Source organism: Pleurodeles waltl, chromosome 1_2, assembly GCF_031143425.1.
Source record: "Pleurodeles waltl isolate 20211129_DDA chromosome 1_2, aPleWal1.hap1.20221129, whole genome shotgun sequence".
Classification (NCBI taxonomy): Eukaryota; Metazoa; Chordata; class Amphibia; order Caudata; family Salamandridae; genus Pleurodeles; species Pleurodeles waltl.
Genome location: NC_090437.1, coordinates 90,006,194 through 90,029,922, shown reverse-complemented (window position 1 = coordinate 90,029,922; position 23,729 = coordinate 90,006,194).

Below are 23,729 nucleotides of genomic sequence, written 5' to 3'. Positions count from 1 at the left end.
TACTGGCGGTCACTAGTAGGTAGTTATAGTTAGGACTAGGGGCCAGATGTACAAAAAGGTTTTAGCTTTTACAAATGGTGAATCAAGCCGTTTGCGACTTCTAAATAGCCTTTTCATAAGTACCAACCCTATTTTGTGATTCGGTAACCTATTACCGAATCGCAAAATAGGGCATGCAAGTCGGTATTAGGAAAGGGCTTGTTAATGGTGTCCCTTCCTAATAGCGAGTTGCAGGGGTATGTATGAATGTTTTGCAACAGAATATGAAATAGAAAAATGGGGGGTTCCAAAACACATTTTCCTCATACATTTTCCTGCAGGGATTTTGAACATGACTACAACACAAACTGTTGGACGGAATTAGGCCAGATTTAGCAGGAAGCTAGCTTTTGGTCCAGAAAGCGTGCTTTTTGTGATTTAGTATAAATCCATTCAGTAGTTTTAGAGATATTAAAGGAAACAGAAATATAGATAGCTAGGGACGCACCCCCTCCGAGTGCTATGAAAAGGCAAAAGACCTAGGATCACCACCTCCCTAGGGCTATATTTAACAAATACATGGGGGGTCGTGATCCCCGGTGCAGCCTGTAATGAAGAAAGTAGAGGGCCATGTGGCCCTCCTTCTGGAGCCATTCATGGCCCTGGGGACGGCCACACCCCAGGGCTGGCTCCTGCCATTTCCGGAGGTGCCCACCCTTGGGAGATAGTTGATTGCTTTTGCTTGGCTGGAGCTATGACAGCTCACACCAAGCAAAAACAAACACTCTGCTTCCAGCATGTGCAAGCTGTCAAAATTGGAAGGGAAAGAGATGAAAGTATTGCCCCACACGCAGGGAGTTGCAATTCCAGCAGCTCCCTGAGTGCTGGAGCAATGCCGGCCCCCACAGGAGGCTTAGAACTGTCTGTGAACGCAGGGGCCTTGAGGCTTCCCCCACAGTCCCCAAGATGAAAAAATGTAGATATTTTTGAAGTGGGACAGCAGAAATGCAGTTTCACCTTGAAGTTATCTGATGAAGGTGCTCCAGGAACAATAACATTGACAAAGTTAGAGATACACAAGGTCACTGAAGACATTACCATGGCAACCTTTAAGCATCTGTAGTGTTGGAGATGCAATATATATATATATATATATATATATATATATACATACATATATCCAACTAGGTAGCACTTACTAATTAACCATTAGGAAGTACTCTAGTCGAGTAGACATTCTCTACAAAACAGTGGCCTCTTCTTGGATAAATACGCATGGCAAGATTCATTCTGGCATGATGCTCGTTTCATAGAAATCAAACCTCAACAGGAAGAACTTACAGATATATACAAAGCAGGTGCCCAAGTTCAAGGCTCACTTCTGTAAAGTGCTAATCGTCATAATTTCTTGCAAATGGTCAAAGCAAAGCAAGTGTTTTTAATCTGCATTTTCACCTTGAAGAGTTATCTGTAACCTTTGATGAAGGTGTTTGCATCCTTACTTTTTTCGAGACAATAGCTCATATAATGACTTTGACGAGTGGGTTCTTTCTTGGTATGTGCTTCTGAGTCCAGAGATCATCTTCTCCCTTTTAAAACTACAAATATGTAAAGTGGCCAAGAAACCCACCCTTTTGGCCCTAACCCATATACATTAGTGGTATGCAACATCTTCCTGCCATTTTCCCAGGGTGATGGACAGCTTACTAACAGGACCCCCCACGTGCGTTTCCCACTGATTTTGGAGACACGTTCTTGATGCATGGGAATATTATTGCATCTCCACCAAACAAAGATGCACTTCATGTGTGGCACGGGGTAGGGTGATCCTAGGAGGTAGGCCCTGCAGCTAATTATCGCTGCACATGACTGAAGGCCGTGCATGGCATGGGGTTGGATGAATATAGGCAGTTGGCCACAGTGAATAAATTAGGACTCAGTGCACCTTACCAGTGTTGCTTGTGCTCGCTTCCTACAACATGGTAAAATTGGCTTATACTGGCGTGGCATATTTAAATTACTATAAGTCCCTAGTAAACTATTATACCATATACCCAGGGCCTACAAATTAAATGCTACAAGTAGATCTGTAGCACTCATTGTGCTGATCACTTAAGTAGCCCTTAAAACATGTGTTGGTTCTGATATTGCAGAGTTCGTGCAGGTTTAAACTTCACATTCAACTTGGCCAAATCTATGTCTTGCCAAGCACTACATTTTCCTGCTATTATATAAGTCAGCCCTACAGAAGGCCTTAGGTTGCCCAAAGGGCCGGGTGCATTGTAGCTGAAAGGTTTGACGTGCACTTCGAGTTTTACATGTCCTAGTGATGAAAAACTTCAAATTTTTCACTACTGTAAGGCCTACCTCTACCATAGGATAACATTGGTTGTCCTATTACTTTAATAAGTGCTAAATTCCAATCAGTCAATCAATCATTCATTTGTAAAGCGTGCTACTCACCCGTGAGGATCTAAGGCGCTGAATGCTACTGCTCGAACAGCCAGGTCTTGAGGAGTTTCCTGAAGGTCAGCAGGTCCCGGGTCTGTCATAGGTGAATGAGGAGGGAGTTCCAGGCCTTGGTGGTGAGGTGGGAGAACGATCTGCCACCGGCTGTAGTCCTGTGGATGCGTGGAACGGTGGCGAGGGCGAGGTTGGCGGAGCGGAGTTGACGGTTGGGGTTGTAGAAGGTGAGTCGTTCGTTGAGGTAAGCTGGGCCGGTGTTGTGGAGTGCTTTGTGGGAGTGGGTGAGGAGCTTCAAGCTGATCTTCTTGTTGACAGGGAGCCAGTGTAGGTCTCTCAGGTGGGCTGAGATGTGGTTGCGGCGTGGGATGTGGAGGATGAGGCGTGCAGAGGAGTTTTGTATACGTTGCAGTCTTTTCTGGAGTTTGGCCGTGGTTCCCGCGTGGAGAGCTTTGCTGTAGGCCAGTCTGCTGCTGACGAGTGGTTTCAGTGGGGATCCACCTGAAGATCTTGCGGAGCATGCGGCTGGTGTTGAAGCAGGATGATGAGATGGCGTTGACTTGCTGGGTCATGGTGAGCGATGAGTCCAGGATGAATCACAGGTTGCGTGCGTGGTTAGTGGGCGTCGGTGCTGTTTCTAGGGTAGCCGGCCACCAGGAGTCATCCCAGGCGGAGGGGGTGGAGCTGAGGATGCAGATCTCCCTCTTGTCCGAGTTCAGCTTCAGGCGACTGCTCTCCATCCAGTCGGCGATGGCCTTCATTCCGTTGTGGAGGTTCATTTTGGCGGAGGCAGGGTCCTTGGTGAGTGAGAGGATCAGTTGGGTGTCGTCGGCGTAAGAGACGATGTTGAGGTTGTGTGATTGGACAATGTTGGCGAATGGTGCCGTGTAGATGTTTAAGAGGGTGGAGTGAGGGTGGATCCCTGGGGAACGCCACAGATTGTTTCAGTGGCTTCAGATCGGAAGGGAGGGAGGCAGACTCTCTGGGTTCTGCCAGTGAGGAAGGATTTAATCCAGTCCAGGGCTTTGTGGTGGAGGCGTGTGCGTAGGGTGTGGTGGCAGACGGTGTTGATGGCACCTGAGAGATCTAGTACAGGGATGTGGAATTCCTATCGCCCGACGCCCGGGACATCTTGTTTGGGGTCAAGGGCAACAAGTTTTTATGTTTGTTTTGTCCTTGGGACAAGTAGGCCCAACCCCCTGCAGCACAAACCCTTTGGCTGCCTGTTTAGAAGGCATGGAACTCTCTGCAGTTGAGGTAATGTGTTTCCAAAAGATAATGCTGTTCGAACTTGTATTTATGGTTCATTATTTGAAAGTCTTCATTATTAGAGGGAGTGCTGTAAATAAATGTTTTAAGGTCACACTTCACTACTGACTTTGGTTCCAGTACAAAAAAAAATACGTGTACATACATGTTTGAAAAGTTTAGGCTAAGAGGCTAAGTATAATGCTCCCAGAATGCTCTCTGATTATATGCAAATGAAGTGTCATTTAGTAAAATGTGTTGATGCATGCTAGTATTTCCCAAAAATATTTCTAATGGAAAATCAGTGTAACCATTTTCAACACGATTATAGGAAGCATGAAAATAAACAAACACTGACAAAGCCAACTGATCTGACGTATTTTTATAAGTCTTTTAGTTTCATCAATGCGTGTCTTGTTTTGACATGGCTTTTGTAACACTTTATTGTTGTGGGAGCTACCAGGCCCTCAACATTGTAACAAACACTGGCAAAACCCCCCCAAAAAGTTTTTGAACTCTAAAAGCACACGTTGCCACCAGCGGCATAACAAAGGCCCGCAGCCGCCCTCCAGGGGGCCCCTTCAGCACAGCACCTGCCCTGAGTGAGTCTGGAGAGGGGGCTCCTCCATGTTCTTTGCAAAGGGGCACCCTCCAGTTTCGTTTACGTCACTGATTGCCACTGTAGTTCCTGACACTGAACAAAACTACTTTGTGTGGCAAGATGCTCCTTGTGGAAGAGCAGAATGTGATCACTCACAGTAAAGCCAGCCGAAAGAGAGAGAAATAGAAGTTTAATAAAAACAAAATGTCTTTGTTCACACCAGACCTAATTAGGGACCAAGACCCACATGTAGGTAGCTTTTTGCATGTCGCAAACAGCGACTTTCGCTGTTTGCGACATGCAAAAAGCACATTGCGATGCACAAACCCAGTTTTGCGATTCAGTAACCTGGTTACCGAATCACAAAACGGGTTTGTGACTCGCAATTAGTAAGGGGTGTTCCCTTCCTAATTGCGACTCGCAGTGCAATGTAGGATTGTTTTGTGACCGCGGGCGCAAACCAATCGCAGTTTGCACCATTCCCATGGGACCCCTTCTCCATTGTGAATGTCACTGTAAACATTTTTTCAGAGCAGGCAGTGGTCCTGCGGACCACTGCCTGCTCTGAAAAAATGAAACGAAAACGTTTCATTTTTGTTATGCATCTTGTTTTCCTTTAAGGAAAACGGGCTGCATTACAAAAAAAAACTGCTTTATTGAAAAGCAGTCACAGACATGATGGTCTGCTGTCTCCAGCAGGCCACCATCCGCGAGGGGGTCGCAAATTGCGACCCACCTCTTGATTATTCATGAGGTGGGCATTTGCGAAGCCCTTGCGAATCACAGATGGTGTCAAGGACACCATCCTACATTCGGATTTGCGACTCGCAATTTGCAGGTCACAAATATGAACCTATCTACATGTGGCCCCAAATTTTTAAAGAAAGTCACAAAAGTGCACCCATGGTATATGTTGTACCCCTGTAAAATATTTGTGAACTGTATTTTAGCATGGGTAAATACGATGTGTAGATTTTCTCATGTGAAAATCTATTCAGCATTTGCAAGTTCATTTTCCCTCCAGCCACTTTCTTCCCAACTCTGGAAGAAGTTCTAATTCTGCTATTGTCCGGAGTAAATGTCTAACCTTTCTTATTATGGGAAAATATTCGAGAGAAGCTGGTAAAAATCTTTAAAACATGCAGGTTAGTAGGCTTGCAGACTCAAAGGCATTCCAGCCCTGGAACTATTGCTTACTGTTTCCTCCAGCCCCAGTATGCAGATCTGCAGAAAGGTGGCAAAATAAGGAAATTGCTACAGTAGGAATTGAAACTGCAAGTATTCAAACCCTACTATGGTAGTAGCCCTGGCATAATCAGAGAGGCTATTAATTGCTGCCATAATTTGTCGCCACACTACATGGCACCAAAGGGACAAGTAGATCTTTTTACAGGACAAGTAGATTTGAGAAGCAACCTGTCCCCCGGACAAGTAGATATTTTAATAAATTCCACACCCCTGTTAGTAGGATGAGGGCCACAGTTTCGCCTCTGCCTAGCATGGTCCTGATGTCGTCGGTGGTGGCGATCAGGGCGGTCTCAGTGCTGTGGTTACTGCGGAAACCGGATTGTGATGTGTCCAGAGTGTTGTTGTCTTCAATGAAGCGGGTCAGTTGACTGTTGATGATCTTCTCGATGACCTTCGCCGGGAAAGGGAGCAGGGAGATGGGCCGGTAGTTCTTGAGATCTCTTGGATCTGCTTTGGGTTTCTTTAGTAGGGCGGTGACTTTGGCGTGCTTCCAGCTTTCTGGGAAGGTGGCGGTCTCGAAGGAGCTGTTGGCGATCATTCGGAGTTGGGGTGCGATGATGGAGCTTGCTTTGTTGTAGACGTGGTGAGGGCGGGGGTCGGATGGTGAACCGGAGTGAATGGTGCTCATAGTTTTGATGGTATCATCGTTGTTGATGTGGGTCCAGGAGAGCAGGGGGTTGGTGTGGCTGGGATCCGATGAGTCGGGTTTGTGGTGACAGCAGCTGTTGTGGGGGTCGAGGTGTTGAAGCTGTCGTGGATGGCTGTGATCTTGCGGTGAAAGAAGGTGGAGAAGGAGTCGCAGAGGTCTTGCGAAGATGGGGTGTCATTGGAGCAGGACCTGGGGTTGGCGAGTTCCTTAACGATATTGAAGAGCTCTTTGCTGTCGTGTGCGTTGTTGTCCATGCGTTCCTTGTAGGAGGATCTCGTGATGGTCCGGATGAGCTGGTGGTGTCTACGGATGGCGTTTTTGAGGGTAGTGTGGTTGGTCTCTGTTTGTTCGTGGTGCCACTTCTTCTCCAGTTTACGGCACTCTCGTTTGGAGGTCTGAAGGTCGGCAGTGAACAAGGTAGCCTTGGTGCTGGTGCGTTTGTTGGAGGGTTTCTTGATCCGGGTGAGGGTGTTGGCACAGTCATCTATCCATTGTCTGAGGTTGTGGGCGGCTGTGTTGGGGTCGGTGGTGTTGGGTGGCGGGGCTTAGGCGAGGGTGGAGATCAGTTGGTCTTCAGCGACCTTGTTCCAGCTGCAGGGGGGAATCTGTTGTGGGTGGTGGTGCGTGGTGAGCATCTTAAAGGTAAAGTGGATGCAGCAGTGCTCGGTCAGGTTTATTTCGGTGGTGTGGCTGAAGGTGACAAGGCTGCTGGCGGAGAAGACAGGGTCGAGCGTGGGTCCGGCAGAGTGGGTGGGTGTCATGATGAGTTGTTTGAGACTTAGGTTGGCGAGTTTGTTGAGCAGGGCGATGGAGTTGCTGTCATTGGCGTTTTCGAGGTGAAGGTTCATGGTTTGGAACAAGTAAAACTGTCATGCTTAGTGTCTGAGAAAATGTAATTTAAAATTCCATTTGATGGTAAAGTTGGATTTTAAGTTACAATATAAAAAATGCTACTTTTAGGAATTTTAAGTAAAACAGGGCAATCAAATAGTCTCCTGGAGAACTGGGTGCGATAAATACAAAAAGTAAAGTGTTCCTGGGGGAATTAGTTAATATTTGCTTATTAAAACATAGACTCAATCCAACCAGCATGTCATCAAATGAATTAAGGAATGAACAAAACACAGCAGGCAGCGTATTGATATATGAACAATAGTATTTTGCATCAGATCAGTAAAGTCAATATGTTAAATACATCTTCAGTAGTCAAAACTGTTGCTCCTCCCCGTAATGATCCAACATAAACATAGTTTCACTGGTATGAATCAACGATCATTAAGATGGAAAACCTCCTCTTAATGGACAATACAATACAATGATCAGTCCTAGCATAAAAACAACAAGGTGTTTCCAAAGAATGTCAGGGACACTTCAGCCCAAAGGTGCTCACAGTAAAGCTCAAGAGGAAGAATCGTCAACATTTCGGTCTCAGACACAGACGGTTTCTCCTTCAGGGCTGTGGGACTGCACCCCTCTGAAATTCCTACACATTTATAATAAAAAATAATAAACAGATAGTTTTGTTCAGAGATGCGATTGTAACAATCGTAACTCTAAACAAATCGATGCATTTAAGCCTGGGATGTCTGCCCCAGGCTGCCTGCCCAGCCTCGCTTTGAAGCAGGAGATGGAGGCCAGGCAGTAAATCAACTTGCTCCCCTGTGATGCAACTTCGCAGGAATGACTGCTCCAAAGCCCTTCATTTCCATTGTTGTCTATGGCAATATTCAATATAGGCTTGCTACGCTTTTAGAGTCATAGTTTCGGGCATTGGAGACCTCATATCTGCATGAGGGCAGCTGTCTGCCATTCACAGGCTCAGATCCCACCTTTTCCCCATTCGTCATGCAGTAGGAGTGGATGCAAGCATGTGTGCCTTGTGTTCGGTAATGGTAATGTTGAGTTATATTTCTGGATGCAACAAAAAATCAGGGAGAAACCAAAATACAGGCCAGGTAACATACTGTGAGAATAACACATATGTATTTTGCATGTTCTCTTTTGGAGAGCCCCCACTTTTTTCATCCCACTTAAAGACCTGTCTGCACAATTTTTGTATGATTGATTGTAGCCAGCAGCTATGGGTGCTTCCTGATGCCTGGTTAGGTCATTTTCTTCTAAAGTTGATGCAGCATGCAAGACACTTGGTAAGTATTCACTTTAAGGGACCTGAAGTTGTTTCAGTGTACAATTTGCACAGTAAAGTAAAGGATGGACATATTAATGCATTAAGATATCGGGCAGTTTTCAATGTGTTTAATATTTCAAGACTACACTTTCACACTGCTTTATAAACCTAGCTTTCTCAATAGATGTATTTCCTTTCAAAAGCACCATTTTTCAATCTATTTCCATTTTTTTCTTGGGAGGAAGACCTACTCTGGACCCCACGTTTGTCCATTGAGCTTGCTCGCTTCACTCGCTACATGAAAGTCGTACCCAGACCTTTACGCCAACTCTTTCAAATGACACCAGCCACCACTGGTCTCAGAGTGGCCAGCCGGTCCATGAGACTATAATCAGGACTCAGTGTTGAGAACAAACCTAAATAAACATAAATAAATGGAAAAAAATCACAACCAATAAGTCTAAGTAATATAGAAAATGGAAGTGTACTGCTTACTATCACTCAAACAAAACAAAACATTTTGCGGTGTGTTAACCTGTGTTCGGGTCAGCCCGATCGTAAGCGAGGCACCAGCAGGACAAGAGTTGTTTTCGCGTTCCCATGTTGCCATGGGAACGCTTTCACGGCGAGGCCGGCATTCGGAGGTTGCCTCGACAACCTCCGATGACGAGGGCACAGCGGATTGGCCAGCGGGAGGCCAAAGGCCAGGGATTCCCCAGGAGAAGGGAGGAGCGGCGGGAGAGGACGGAGGAGCGGCGGGAGAGGACGGAGGAGCGGCGAGGGAGGACGGAGGAGCGACGAGCAAGGAAAAAGGAACGGCGAGCGAGGAGAAAGGCGGCGGCGGGGGCGGTCGGAGAGGACAGCCTCCCAATCCGGAAGGCAACCCCGAGGACGGAGGGCAGTCCCACTGGCCGGGAACTTGTGGAGACGACGCCAGGAAGAACAGAGTGGTACCGGAGCCCAAGGGGACCAGACCAGACGACAGCGGGACCGGAGACCAACGAGAGGACCTCCACAGAGCCAGCCACGGCCCCGGAGGGTCGTGGCTCTGGAAGGTACGGTCCTTGTGGACAAACAGAGGGGCACCTTAAAGGGAGACAAGCTGGGGAAGGGAGGGAGGCAGGGTGAGGGGAGGACAGGGAGGGAGTCAGAGGGCACCAAAAAAAGGGCACGTAACAAGCACCAATAGTAAGCACATTTAGGAGATAAGGCAATAGAGACACAGCCCACAGTCCTCACTGGCACCCCCCTTCCTGAACCCATTCCCCAGTATTACAGCTAAGTAAAGGACGTATGTAACGGCCTTCATTCCTCTCACCATCGGTATTTATCCTTTTCTCCCCTGTATGCTACCCGGGATCCCATGAGGAAGATCCAAATCGCTACCTAAAAGGAAAAGAGGAAGAGAAGCACGTTAGGAAGACGAAGATCACCACCCAAAGAAGGAATAGTCTCTAAACCACTTTACAGAACCCTATACATCATTTATTTGAAACAACAAATAAATACTTACCTTAATAACCCGAGCTGCCTCTACTGAGTGTCTGTACTGTTGGGACTGCTACAGTGGTGTCAGAAGTGGGATCCTAAACCCCTCTTCTTGGCAGTCCAAACAGTATACACAATGAGTGAAAGTCCGTCCTTAGAGACCATGGTCAAGCAGCTAGCGGAGGGGCAAAGACACTTACAGCTGGTATGGGAAGCCCAACAGCGAGAAGCTAAAGAGGATCGGGAGGCCCTACATTCTGCTCTGAAGAGTCAGGCGACCATACTGGCTAATAATCGGCTAGTCCATGAAAGCGCGATGAAAAAACTAACTGAGACTATTGCCGCTAGTAAGATACATCCGAACGTACCTAGTTCGGTACTACAGAAATATCAGGAGGGAGAGGATCCAGAGTCCTTTTTTACTAATTTTGAAAGAGTGGCTTCCTCCGCCCTGTGGCCGGAAGATAAGTGGGGACAGTACGTTGCTCCCTTGCTCACAGGTATCCTACAATCAGCGTATCAAGCCGCCAACCCGGGTGGTGACACCCCTTATCAAGACATAAAAACTAGTATACTGGAAAGGGTGGGCCACGATGCGGAATATTACCGAGTTAAATTTCGTAAACTCAAATGGGGAGTCAATGAAGATCCTAGAACCTTTTATTTTCGAGTAAAGGATTTGGCATTGAAGTGGTTAGGCCATGTAGGAAATAGTCGGGAGGAGGTTCTCAAGACCATCATACTAGAACAATACCTAGACGGTCTGCCACCGTCAACAAAACATTGGATCAGGCAACACCCAAAAGTGGACACTGAAACGGCCATTGATCTCGCCTGTGCTTTTCACCGGTCTACCGATGTTAGGAACCCTCCGACACGAAACATCCTTAAACCGATCCTTCCGAACCCAAAGACCTTGTTAAAAAGTCCACCCGACCACCTAGTACCACGAAGATTTCCGGAAGGCCCACCTACAATGGGACCCCAATGTTATAATTGTGGCGAATGGGGACACATCGCACGTATGTGTCCGCAAAAACAGGATACCGGGGAACCAATGGAGATAGGAATGACAAGACGGAGGGTACTATGTACAGGAAAGGGTGCTCTCAAATTCAAACTAATGATTACCGTTAACGGGAAAAGGGTGTATGCCCTGGTTGATTCTGGCTGTAGCCAATCGGTAATTAGAAAAGACTTGATACATGACGACGCAGAAGAGAAACAATGGGTAACAATATGTTGTATACACGGAGACAAGGCCCAGTATCCTATAAAGATGCTTCCAATCGTGTGGGGATCCTATCAGGATTTCCTACCCGTAGGAATACTGCCCCAATTAATCGAGGAGTGTATCATTGGGACAGACTATATCCACTTCCAAGAGTTGTTGGACCACGTCAGAGATAACAAGGTAGTCAAAGATTGGTGGAGGGAGGCTCCTTTTGCAGAGAGTTGTATTGAGTGTCCAGCTGACCGTAGAAAATTGTCACGAAAGGAAAAACGACATGAGAGGGAGGAATATCGGAAGACTGCAGGTGAAAAATCTTGCGGAGAAATAGTGGCAGAACTTCAAGAAGCTCCTAGTAGTTTTAGCCAACAACAGAGAGAGGACCCCTCCCTTACCCACGCTTGGAGGTCAGCCGTACCAGAAGAGACTGAGGAGGTGGGTCCCTACTTTGTAGTACAAAAAAACTTATTGTATCGAGTAACTACCACACGGTTGGGTGTACGTAAACACCAACTTCTAGTACCTACCGATTATCGGGATCATGTTCTTGCACTAGCACATAATCACCCAGGGGGGGGACACTTGGGGAGAGAGAAAACCGAAGAATATTTGCTTAGAAAATTTTACTGGCCTGGGGTATACACCCACATACGAAGGTATTGCGCCCAATGTCCCCAATGTCAGTTAACCGAACCTGGGAGGCCTAGGAAGGCACCTCTTGTACCCCTTCCCATTATAGATATTCCCTTTAAAAGAATAGGGATGGACTTGGTCGGGCCCTTAATTCCTTCATCAAAAGGACACACCTACATCCTGGTCATTGTGGACTACGCCACACGATACCCAGAGGCTATTCCCCTGACGAGTATGACGACCAAGACAGTCGCCCAAGCCATGATTAATGTCTTTGCTCGACTTGGGTTTCCCCATGAAATTCTTACAGACCAGGGTACCCCTTTTATGTCCACCCTAATGAAACAAGTGTGCAAAACGATGGGGATAGCTCAGATCAGAACATCCGTTTACCATCCTCAAACAGACGGACTGGTAGAACGATATAACCGAACCATTAAAACGCTACTTAGAAAGATTATCAACGAGACAGGGAAAGATTGGGATCAAAAGCTGCCACTAGTTCTGTACGCCCTACGAACCCACGAACAAGCATCCACGGGGCATAGCCCATTTGAGTTGGTGTTTGGACGCCAACCTCGCTCCCTACTAGACATGGCCCTAGAAGCCTGGGAGGCTGAGGCGGAGGAAGGGGGGACTCCGTTATTAGAATATGCAAAAAAATTGAGAAAACACCTACACAGCTTATGGGCTGACGTGCATGCAAACATGAAAGAGGCCCAACGAACTCAGAAACTCCAATATGACAAAGGAAGCAAACTACGGGTTTTCCAACCCGAAGACCAGGTCCTAATAATGAGGCCCACCTCCGAACACAAACTCCTCGCCAAATGGCAAGGGCCATATCGCATTATCAAAGCAGTTTCCCCGTCACCTACCTTATTGAAATATCCTCCCATCCGAGGAAAACACAAATATACCATGTAAACTTGCTAAAAAAATGGGAAACACCCGAACAGCCTAACCAAACCATAGAAAGGGGTCACTTCATCTGTCCCAACAAGCCACTAGATATCGAGTTCTACCCCACCACCCCATCCACGGAGGTTATTTTACCCTCGGTGAACGATACTTTATCAGGGGGGCAAGAACAACAAGCATGTACAATATTGAAACAGTGGCAACCGCTGTTTTCAGAGAAGCCAGGAAAAACTTCCCTAATCCACCACAACATACGAATAAATCCCGGTACAATCACTAGAGAGCGTCCATATCGCATTCCAGAAGCTAGAAAACAAATAATTGAGGAAGAAATCAAAAAGATGTTATCCTTAGGAGTCATCGAACCCTCCAATAGTCCTTGGTGTTCACCGGTAGTCCTAGTACCAAAACCTGACGGTAGTGTCAGGTTTTGTATCGATTTCCGCAAACTTAACGCAAGCTCCCTCTTTGACACTTACCCCATCCCGAGAGTAGACGACGTTCTCGAAAAACTAGGAAGAGCAAAATACATGTCCACTATCGACTTAACAAAAGGATATTGGCAGATTCCCCTAGCCGCTCAGGATAAGGAGAAAACAGCCTTTTCCACCCAGTCAGGGTTGTATCAGTTCACCGTACTACCTTTTGGGCTTCACGGAGCACCCGCAACCTTTCAGAGGTTGATGGATAGGATTTTAAAACCCTTTCCTACATTCGCTGCCGCATACCTAGACGATGTAGTCGTTTTTAGCGAATCATGGGAAGAACATTTGGTACACATACAGAAGATATTCCACGCCCTCAAATCAGCCGGCTTAACAGCCAATCCCAAGAAGTGTATCATAGGTAAGACAGACATCTCCTATCTGGGTTATCGGATTAATCAGGGTACCCTACAACCTCAAAACCCAAAAGTGGAGGCTATCTTGCATGCCCCTCTTCCACACACTAAAAAGGATTTACGTTCATTTTTAGGGTTAGTGGGCTATTATCGACGTTTCATTCCGCATTATTCCACCATAGCAGCCCCCCTTACGGACCTCCTCGCTAAACACCATCCCAATCAGCTGTTGCCTTTTTCGGAGACGCAAAATGCGAGTTTTGAACGACTAAGGGACTCCTTAACCTCCAACCCCATCCTACGCTGCCCGGATTTTACAAAACCCTTCCACCTTTACACCGATGCCTCGGATGTTGGGCTTGGAGGGGTTCTAACACAACCTGATGCAGAAGGGCTTGACCACCCCGTAGTCTACATCAGCAGGAAGTTATATCCTCGGGAGCGTAATTACCCAATTATTGAGAGGGAATGTTTGGCTATCAAATGGGCCATAGACTGTCTACAATACTACCTCCTGGGCCGACCTTTTATATTGTTCACGGATCACGCTCCCCTTACGTGGTTAGCTGCACATAAGGACTCGAACTCCAGGATACTCCGCTGGTTCCTTGAACTCCAACCCTTCTCTTTTCAGGTGCGCCACGTGCCCGGATCTCGCCAGGCCCCCGCGGATTATCTGTCTCGGTTTCCCCTGTCTGCCACTGTCCTAGAGCAGGACAGTTCTTGGGGAAGGGTGTGTGACCGGGTCAGCCCGATCGTAAGCGAGGCACCAGCAGGACAAGAGTTGTTTTCGCGTTCCCATGTTGCCATGGGAACGCTTTCACAGCGAGGCCGGCATTCGGAGGTTGCCTCGACAACCTCCGATGACGAGGGCACAGCGGATTGGCCAGCGGGAGGCCAAAGGCCAGGGATTCCCCAGGAGAAGGGAGGAGCGGCGGGAGAGGACGGAGGAGCGGCGGGAGAGGACGGAGGAGCGGCGGGAGAGGACGGAGGAGCGGCGAGGGAGGACGGAGGAGCGACGAGCAAGGACGAAGGAACGGCGAGCGAGGAGAAAGGCGGCGGCGGGGGCGGTCGGAGAGGACAGCCTCCCAATCCGGAAGGCAACCCCGAGGACGGAGGGCAGTCCCACTGGCCGGGAACTTGTGGAGACCACGCCAGGAAGAACAGAGTGGTACCGGAGCCCAAGGGGACCAGACGACAGCGGGACCGGAGACCAACGAGAGGACCTCCACAGAGCCAGCCACGGCCCGGAGGGTCGTGGCTCTGGAAGGTACGGTCCTTGTGGACAAACAGAGGGGCACCTTAAAGGGAGACAAGCTGGGGAAGGGAGGGAGGCAGGGTGAGGGGAGGACAGGGAGGGAGTCAGAGGGCACCAAAAAAAGGGCACGTAACAAGCACCAATAGTAAGCACATTTAGGAGATAAGGCAATAGAGACACAGCCCACAGTCCTCACTGGCACCCCCCTTCCTGAACCCATTCCCCAGTATTACAGCTAAGTAAAGGACGTATGTAACGGCCTTCATTCCTCTCACCATCGGTATTTATCCTTTTCTCCCCTGTATGCTACCCGGGATCCCATGAGGAAGATCCAAATCGCTACCTAAAAGGAAAAGAGGAAGAGAAGCACGTTAGGAAGACGAAGATCACCACCCAAAGAAGGAATAGTCTCTAAACCACTTTACAGAACCCTATACATCATTTATTTGAAACAACAAATAAATACTTACCTTAATAACCCGAGCTGCCTCTACTGAGTGTCTGTACTGTTGGGACTGCTACATAACCCTAACCCAAGACTCCAGTACACAAACCATTATGCTCCTATTGCAAACAACATGCAAAAAAAGTGAAGGTACACCTTATCACCAATTCCTAGGACGTGAATGAAAATTGTCCCTTGTGCAAAAGTGCTAAAACACCTTTAAAACTATATTTAAAACAACCAAAAATTCCCATATTATCACAGGTGAACATGCGCAAACCACAAATGATCCAACCCTTAAACAACTCACCACATGACCTCGTTGATAGTTCACTGATCAATGATCTCAATTTTCTAAAACAGAGTTACCTATACAAAAGATCACAATCATACAGTCATAATCACCGCATCTGCAATATATACCAGATGAGGAATGAATCATAGCTCATTGATTCAAAGCGGAACCAAGAATGGCACTGACTCAGGAAGCCACAAGCGTGAGCCCTGGAATCAGCGCTACCACAGAGAACAAGGTTTGCAAGACACGTGAATCCAACTACAACAACAGCGGCCATTAGAAGAACAGTTTACACACCATAGATTGGCAATACCACTAACCTGGCATCCCAAAAGGAAACAAAATCTTAAAGATGGAAAGGGAACCTTCATTACAAGAAATCTTCATTATAAAGAACAAAACTGGCAGTACGTTCACAGCCTTTGATGGTCACATGATCCCACCCCAAGCTGTGTCAACCATCTTTAAAAGGGAGGCTTACAATGTAATTCTGATTAAAAACACATGCCTTCCATACAAAATTACCATTAAAAAAAACCAACATCATAACTGAAATAACGGGACAGAACTCAATAAATGACAAAAACAAGGGATTACAAAATATTTGTGCTCCTACGGGTGTACCCAGGTCCCAAATGTGTAAGAGTGCTCTTTCCAAGGCCATAAAGGATATAAATCTGCTGAATCTAGACAACCATAAAATAAAGCAGATCAACATATGAGCTTATATGATTAACTAATCCAGTCAATAATAATGTTACCGACATCATAATGGCTAAACTTCAGCTCTTGAGTGCCAATTCACAGAGTAGCCAACATATTCCATTCCACTTGTTGGTTCAAACCTTTCTTAACAGTATCCGCTCACTAACTCCATCTCTTTTCTTTCATTGATAGCAAACAGTCCACACTTTGGGCCTGCCAAGCGGGAACCGCCAGAAGACCGTACCGCGGTCAAAAGACCGCGGCGGTCATTCTGGGTTTCCCACTGGGCTGGCGGGCGACCGCCAAAAGGCCGCCCGCCAGCCCAGTGGGAAACACCCTTCCCACGAGGAAGCCGGCTCCGAATGGAGCCGGCGGAGTGGGAAGGTGCAACGGGTGCAGTTGCACCCGTCGCGAATTTCAGTGTCTGCAAAGCAAACACTGAAATTCTTTCTGGGGCCCTCTTACGGGGGCCCCACGACACCCCATACCGCCATCCTGTTCCTGGCGGGCGAACCGCCAGGAACAGGATGGCGGTATGGGGTGTCAGAATCCCCATGGCGGCGCAGCAAGCTGCGCCGCCATGGCGGATTCCCATGGGCAGCGGAAAGTCGGCGGTACACCGCCGGCTTTCCGCTTCTGGCCGCGGCTGTACCGCTGCGGTCAGAATGCCCGGCGGAGCACCGCCAGCCTGTTGGCGGTGCTACCGCCGACCCCGGCTCTGGCGGTATTTACCGCCAGGGTCGGAATGACCCCCTTTGTCTCCTTCTAGAACTTGTAACCACTTATGGGACAAACTATCTCATAGTGTTTGGTGCATGTTCATTCTAAGTGTAATGGTCCTCTAAGGGGGAATTGGTAACCTTACAATGAATCCAAGATTGATGTTGTACAATATGTTTGCACACCACTTACCAATGTAAGAAAGGGCACAAGGGCATTCAATGTAATATATTACATTCTTGGTACCACAATTGGAAAACTGCTTCAGATGCCCCACTCTTTCATTGATGCTATAGGATTTAACTGTTGCTGTTGTGACACAAGCTGTGGAACTACCACAAGGGAAATTCCCAACCACTGGGGATAGCCTCTACACATTTCTTATGGTCCTAGGGTCTGGTTCAACATAGATGCAGACTAAATGGTCTCATAGATTTCTACCACCTTTAAAAGCAAAACGGGATCCCTCCCATTGTCTGTATTGTATCAAGCATGTCCTTGTTATTGAGAGTTACCCTTAATCTCTTACTGGATTCAGTACCAACACAAGTTAGTCTTGAAGAGGTTGTTTTTTCTTTGACCTCTAATAATGACTCACAATTGCAATACCAAGCCCTTTTAAGTGGTAGACCAGTCTATAGGGATAACCCGTATTCACTAGTTTAGACATCAGGATTTTGGCCTCTGGAAAGTAATCCTCCCTCTTTGTACGATAATACCTGATTATTAAAAATTTGCCAAAGGGCAGGTTGTCTCTCAAGTTTCTAGGAATTATGATGTGTATTTCAAAAGAGTATTTCGGACCGTAGGTTTAGAATGGAGACTTTAGAGACTCATTATCTTCAGTAATTTTCAAATCCAGAAAACCTATCGAGTGGTTACTTTGTTCAAGAGTAACCTTCAAATTACTATGTTGGTTGTTTAACCATTCGTGGAATTGGAATCTCTCAATCGATGATCCCTGCCAGATAAATGATACCTCATCTATGTAACAAGGCCATTTTTTAATATTCTAGACAAATGGATTGGAATCATTATAAATGGTTCTTTCATCAAATTTGACAACATACCGATTAGCAATATCCGGAGCAAAAATCACCCCCATCGCCACACCCTTAATCTGGGCATAAAAGCTCTCATTGAAAATAAAGTTGCTGCACTCTAAAGCTATTAATCTGATGGAACAGTATGGGGCCAAGGGTGGTAGTCAAGCACTTCCTAAATTACCTCCAAAGATTCACTCTGAGGAATGTTTGTATATAAACTCTTGATATCCATTGTGACAATAATTTCATAATTGGCATCAAAAGAAACCCCTTGTATAAGTGCAATAACTGCAAGGCTAACTTTAGTATAGAACCTTGTCATTAGTACAAATGTGTTAATGAAGAAATCAACATATTCAGCTAAAGGCTGAAGAAAAGACTGACAACCTGCCACAAAAGGTCGGCCTGGTGGGTGCTTATCATCTTCATGGACTTTGGGTAATGTGTAAAAAACTGTGATAGAATAGTCATCTTTATTCAGGTACTCAAATTCCTTTTTGGTAAGCCACCAGCCAATGAGGCCTAACACTGTCAATATAGTAATTTCCTTACTAATGGTAGTTGTAGGTTTTTTGGTAAGTTTTTTGTAATGTGCAGGGTTATGTAGTTGCCTCAAAACGTCATTGTCATAATCCAATTTGTTGTGTACTACAATACTACCACCCTTATCTGCAGGCGTGAGTGGTTCTGCTTTGAATCGATGAGCTATGATGCATTCCTCACCTGGCATATTTTGAAGATACAGTGATTATGCCTGTATGATTGTGTTCTTTTGTATAGGTATTTTTTTTTCTGAAAATTGAGTTAATTGACCAGTGAACTATCGGCTGACAAGTTCATGTGGGTAGTTGTTTAAGGGTTGGCTCATTGGTGATTTGTGCATGTACACCTATGACAATATGGGCAGGGTTGCTTGTTTTTAATACAGTTTTAAAGGTGTTTTTGTGCTTTTGCACATGGGACAATATTCATTCAGCTCCTAGGAACTGGTGATAAGGTGTACCTTCATTTGGGTGTGTTTTGTGCATGTTGTTCACAATAGGAGCACAATGGTTTGCGTAATGGTTGACACAGCGCACAGTGTTTTGTTTGATTGATGGTAAGCGGTACACTTCCTTTTTCTTTATTACTTAGGCATATTGGCTGTGATTATTTCAGATGTATGTATGTTTATTTAGGTTTGTTCTCAACACTGAGGCCCTCATTATGACATTGGTGGTAAATCCCACTTACCGCCATGCTGACTGCAGCCAACATACTGCCGCCGCAGCGGATATCTGTTCACCAATCCGTCACTATTCAGCCACATACACAGATCCGTCAGCTCAAAGGTCAGTGATAAACCAGCGGTATCAAAACCCACACTGTTACACCAACAGAACAACGCTCACCACATTATGACCCACGAATCACCACGGCGGACATTCAATGGCAGTAAACCATTGGCGGTGCATACCGCCGCGCTCAAAATACACACTGTAGGAAAGTACCATCTTGCCTGGCATGTTACCCCCATTTTTTACCTGTATGTATGTTGTTTTTGCCTGTGTCACTGGGATCCTGCTAGCCAGGACCCCAGTGCTCATAAAGTGTGCCCTGTATGTGTTCCCTGTGTGGTGCCTAACTGTATCACTGAGGCTCTGCTAACCAGAACCTCAGTGTTCATGCTCTCTTTGCTTTTAAAATTGTCACTGCAGGCTAGTGACTATGTTTTACCAATTCTCATTGGCACACTGGAACACCCTTACAATTCCGTAGTATATGGTCCCTTGGTACCCAGGGTACTGGGGTTCCAGGAGATCCCTATGGGCTGAAGCATTTCTTTTGCCACCAATAGGGAGCTCGGTCAATTCTTACACAGGACTGTCACTTCAGCCTGAGTGAAATAACGTCCACGTTATTTCACAGCTATTTTACACTGCACTTAAGTAACTTATAAGTGACCTATATGTCTAACCCTCATTTAGTGAAGGTTAGATGCAAAGTTACTTAGTGTGAGGGCACCCTGGCACTAGCCAAGGTGCCCTCACATTGTTCAGGGCAAATTCCCCGGACTTTGTGAGTGCGGGGACACCATTACACGTGTGAACTACATATAGGTCATTACCTATATGTAGCGTCACAATGGTAACTCTGAACATGGCCATGTAATATGTCTAGGATCATGGAATTGACACCCCAATATCATTCTGGTATTGGGGAGACAATTCCATGCATCCCCGGGGCTCCAGCATAGAGCCCGGGTATTGCCAAACTAATTTTCCGGTGTATTCTCTGCGGCTAACGCTGCTGCCAACCTTCAGACAGGTTTCTGCCCCCCTGTGGCCTGGGCAGCCCAGTCCCAGGAAGGCAGAACAAAGGATTTCCTCTGAGAGAGGGTGTTACACCCTCTCCCTTTGGAAATAGGTGTTAAGGGCCTGAGAGGAGTAGCCTCTCCTGGCCTCTGGCAATGCTTTGAAGGGCACAGATGGTACCCTCCTTGCATAAGCCAGTCTACACTGGTTCAGGGATCCCCCCAGCCCTGCTCTGGCGTGAAGCTGGAGAAAGGAAAGGGGAGTGACCACTCCCCTGACCAGCACCTCCCCAGGGGAGGTACCCAGCCTGTGTGTCCCAGATCTCTGCCATCTTCAATGCAGAGGGGTGAGGGCACAATGGAGACCTCTGAGTGGCCAGTGCCAGCAGGTGACGTCAGAGACCCCTCCTGATAGGTGCTTACCTCTCTCTGTAGCCAATCCTCCTCTGAGGGCTGTTTAGGGTCTCTCCTGTGGGTTTCCCATCGGAGAATGAATGCAAGAGCTCACCAGAGTTCCTCTGCACTTCCCTCTTCGACTTCTGCCAAGGATCGACCTCTGACTGCTCCAGGACGCTGCAAAACTGCAACAATGTAGCAAGAGGATTACCAGCAACATTGTAGCGCCTCATCCTGCCGGCTTTCTCAACTGTTTCCTGGTGGTGCATGCTCTTAGGGCTGTCTGCCTTCACCCTGCACTGGAAGCCAAGAAGAAATCTCCTGTGGGTCGATGAAATCTTCCCCCTGCCTACGCAGGCACCAAACTTCAGCATTACCGGTCCTCTGGGTCCCCTCTCATCTTGATCCAAGTGTCTCTGACAGTCCAGTGGCCCTTCTGTCCAAATTTGGTGGAGGTAAGTCCTTGCCTCCCCACGCCAGACAGTAATCCTGTGTACTGCGTGAACCGCAGCTGCTAGGGCTTCTGTGCACTTTTGAAAGACTTCCTTTGTGCACAGCACAGCCCAGGTCCCGAGCACTCCGTCCTGCATTGCCCAACTTGCTGAGTTGGACTCCGACTTCGTGGGACCCTCTTTTGTTGTGCTGAGATGACCACTGTGCTCAGATCTTCTGAACGCCTGTTCAGGTGCTTCTGCGGGTGCTGCCTGCTTCTGCGTGGGCTCTCTGTGTGGCTGAGTGCCCCCTCTGTCTCCTCCTCCAAGGGGCAACCTCATGGTCCTTCCTGGGCCCTGGCAGAACCCAGAATCCTCAGCCGCAACTCTTTCAGCTAGCAAAACTTGTTTGCAGTCTTTCTGAGTGGAAACAACTCTGCATCCTCCAGCACGCCGTGGGACATCTTCTGACCAAAGGAGAAGTTCCTGGCATCTTCCGTTGTTGCAGAATCTTTGGCTTCTTCCACCCTGAGGCAGCCCTTTTGCACCTTCATCGGGGGTTTAGTGGGCTCCTGCCCCCCCTGGACACTTGCGTGACTCTTGGACTTGGACCCCTTCCTTTGCAGGTCCTCAGGTCCAGGAATCCCTCGTTAGCGCTTTGCAGTCAGTTCTTGCCTTTGCAGAATCCCCTATCTCGACTTTACTGTCTTTCTGGGGTAGTAGGGTAACTTTACTCCTACTTTTGAGGGTCTTGGGGTGGGGTATCTTGGACACCCTTAGTGTTTTCTTACACTCCCAGCGACCCTCTACACACTACACTAGGCCTGGGGTCCATTTGTGGTTCACATTCCACTTTAGGAGTATATGGTTTGTGTTGCCCCTAGGCCTATTGTCTCCTATTGCATTCTATTGTGTCCTACAGTGTTTGCACTACTTTTCTAACTGTTTACTTACCTGATTTTGGTTTGTGTGTATATTTTGTGTATATTACTTACCTCCTAAGGGAGTATATCCTCTGAGATACATTTGGCATTTTGCTACTAAAATAAAGTACCTTTATTTTTAGTAACTCTGAATATTGTGTTTTCTTGTGATATAGTGCTATATGATATAAGAGGTATAGTAGGAACTTTGCATGTCTCCTAGTTCAGCCTAAGCTGCTCTGCCATAGCTACCTCTATCAGCCTAAGCTGCTAGAACACCTCTAATCTACTAATAAGGGATAACTGGACCTGGCACAAAGTGTAGGTACCACTAGGTACCAACTATAAGCCAGGCCAGCTCCTACACACGCACACATATAGAAAACAACACCACGTTGGACAATTCAAACAACACACACCTGACAACCATACACACACCACACCCACAGACCCACACCACTATCAAACACACACCCACATTACCCACAACCCACTATGAATACAAACCATTGGCACGAGACAGACACAAAGACCACAGACAAAACTAGAGCCACATACTACTTACACCCATACACCACTCACACACCCCACATCACACACCCCAACACATCACCCTACACACCCTCACCTACACACCTCACACAACACCCATGGCACCACAAAGGCACTCCAGATTCACAGAGGAGGAGCTAAGGGTCATGGTGGAGGAAATCATCAGGGTAGAGCCACAGATATTTGGAGCACAGGTGCAGCAGATATCCACACCTAGGAAGTTGCAGCTATGGCGGAGAATCGTGGACAGGGTCAATGCTATGGGACAGCATCCAAGAACTAGGGTGACATCAGGAAGAGGTGGAACGACCTACGGGGGAAGGTACATTCCATTGCAGCAAGACACCAACTCGCTGTACAAAGGACTGGCGGTGGACCAGCTCCTCCTCCCCCACAACTAACAACATGGGAGGAGCAAGTCTTGTCAATCATGCATCCTGATTGCCTGGCCGGAGTAGGAGGAGGACTGGACTCTGGTAAGTAAACTCTCTACTACTACTACCCACCTACCTGCATGCCATCACATACCCCCACCCTCACTCCCATCACTCCATCACTTCCCACACACCCCACCATCACATCTCACTTCTCCCAATGCCACTCCCTGCATGAAATACCAATGCATGGACACCACTCACAGACCTGCATGGACACCTATCACTAAAGCATGCACACTAGAGAGAATCAGCTAACCCACCATATACCAACTTACACAAGTAAAACCTGACAGGGCAAATACAACTAAAGTGGGCAAGCCACGGATGCACAATATGTCCGACACAGAAACAATAACACAGCATTTACATCCTCATAGGTACCACAGCTAATGTCAGTGGAGAGGAGGTGCCAGCAATATCCAGTCCCCCACAGAAGAGGCCCACAGTGATGACAGCAACTCTGGTCTTCTGGATCTGGCAGACCAACCTCGCCCATCAAGGACCTCTGGACAGCAGGTTACCCAGGCCCAGTCACACACCACCACAGAGCCTACCCCATCAGGACCACACCTCTGTCCCCAGGACACGCCAATCAGCAGTGTGTCCACCACTCCAGGGACCCCAGGTTACCCCTCATACCCAAGGCAATCAGGGACCTGGGGTCAGTGCAGTGGGCACACAGTTCAGAAGACAGAGGCACAGGCCAACAGGGAAACTGGGAGGAGTGCTGTGCGCCAAGGGGAGGACAGGGCCCGGGAACCGACTCTCCAGGAGGCACTTGCGGAGATCCTGGGA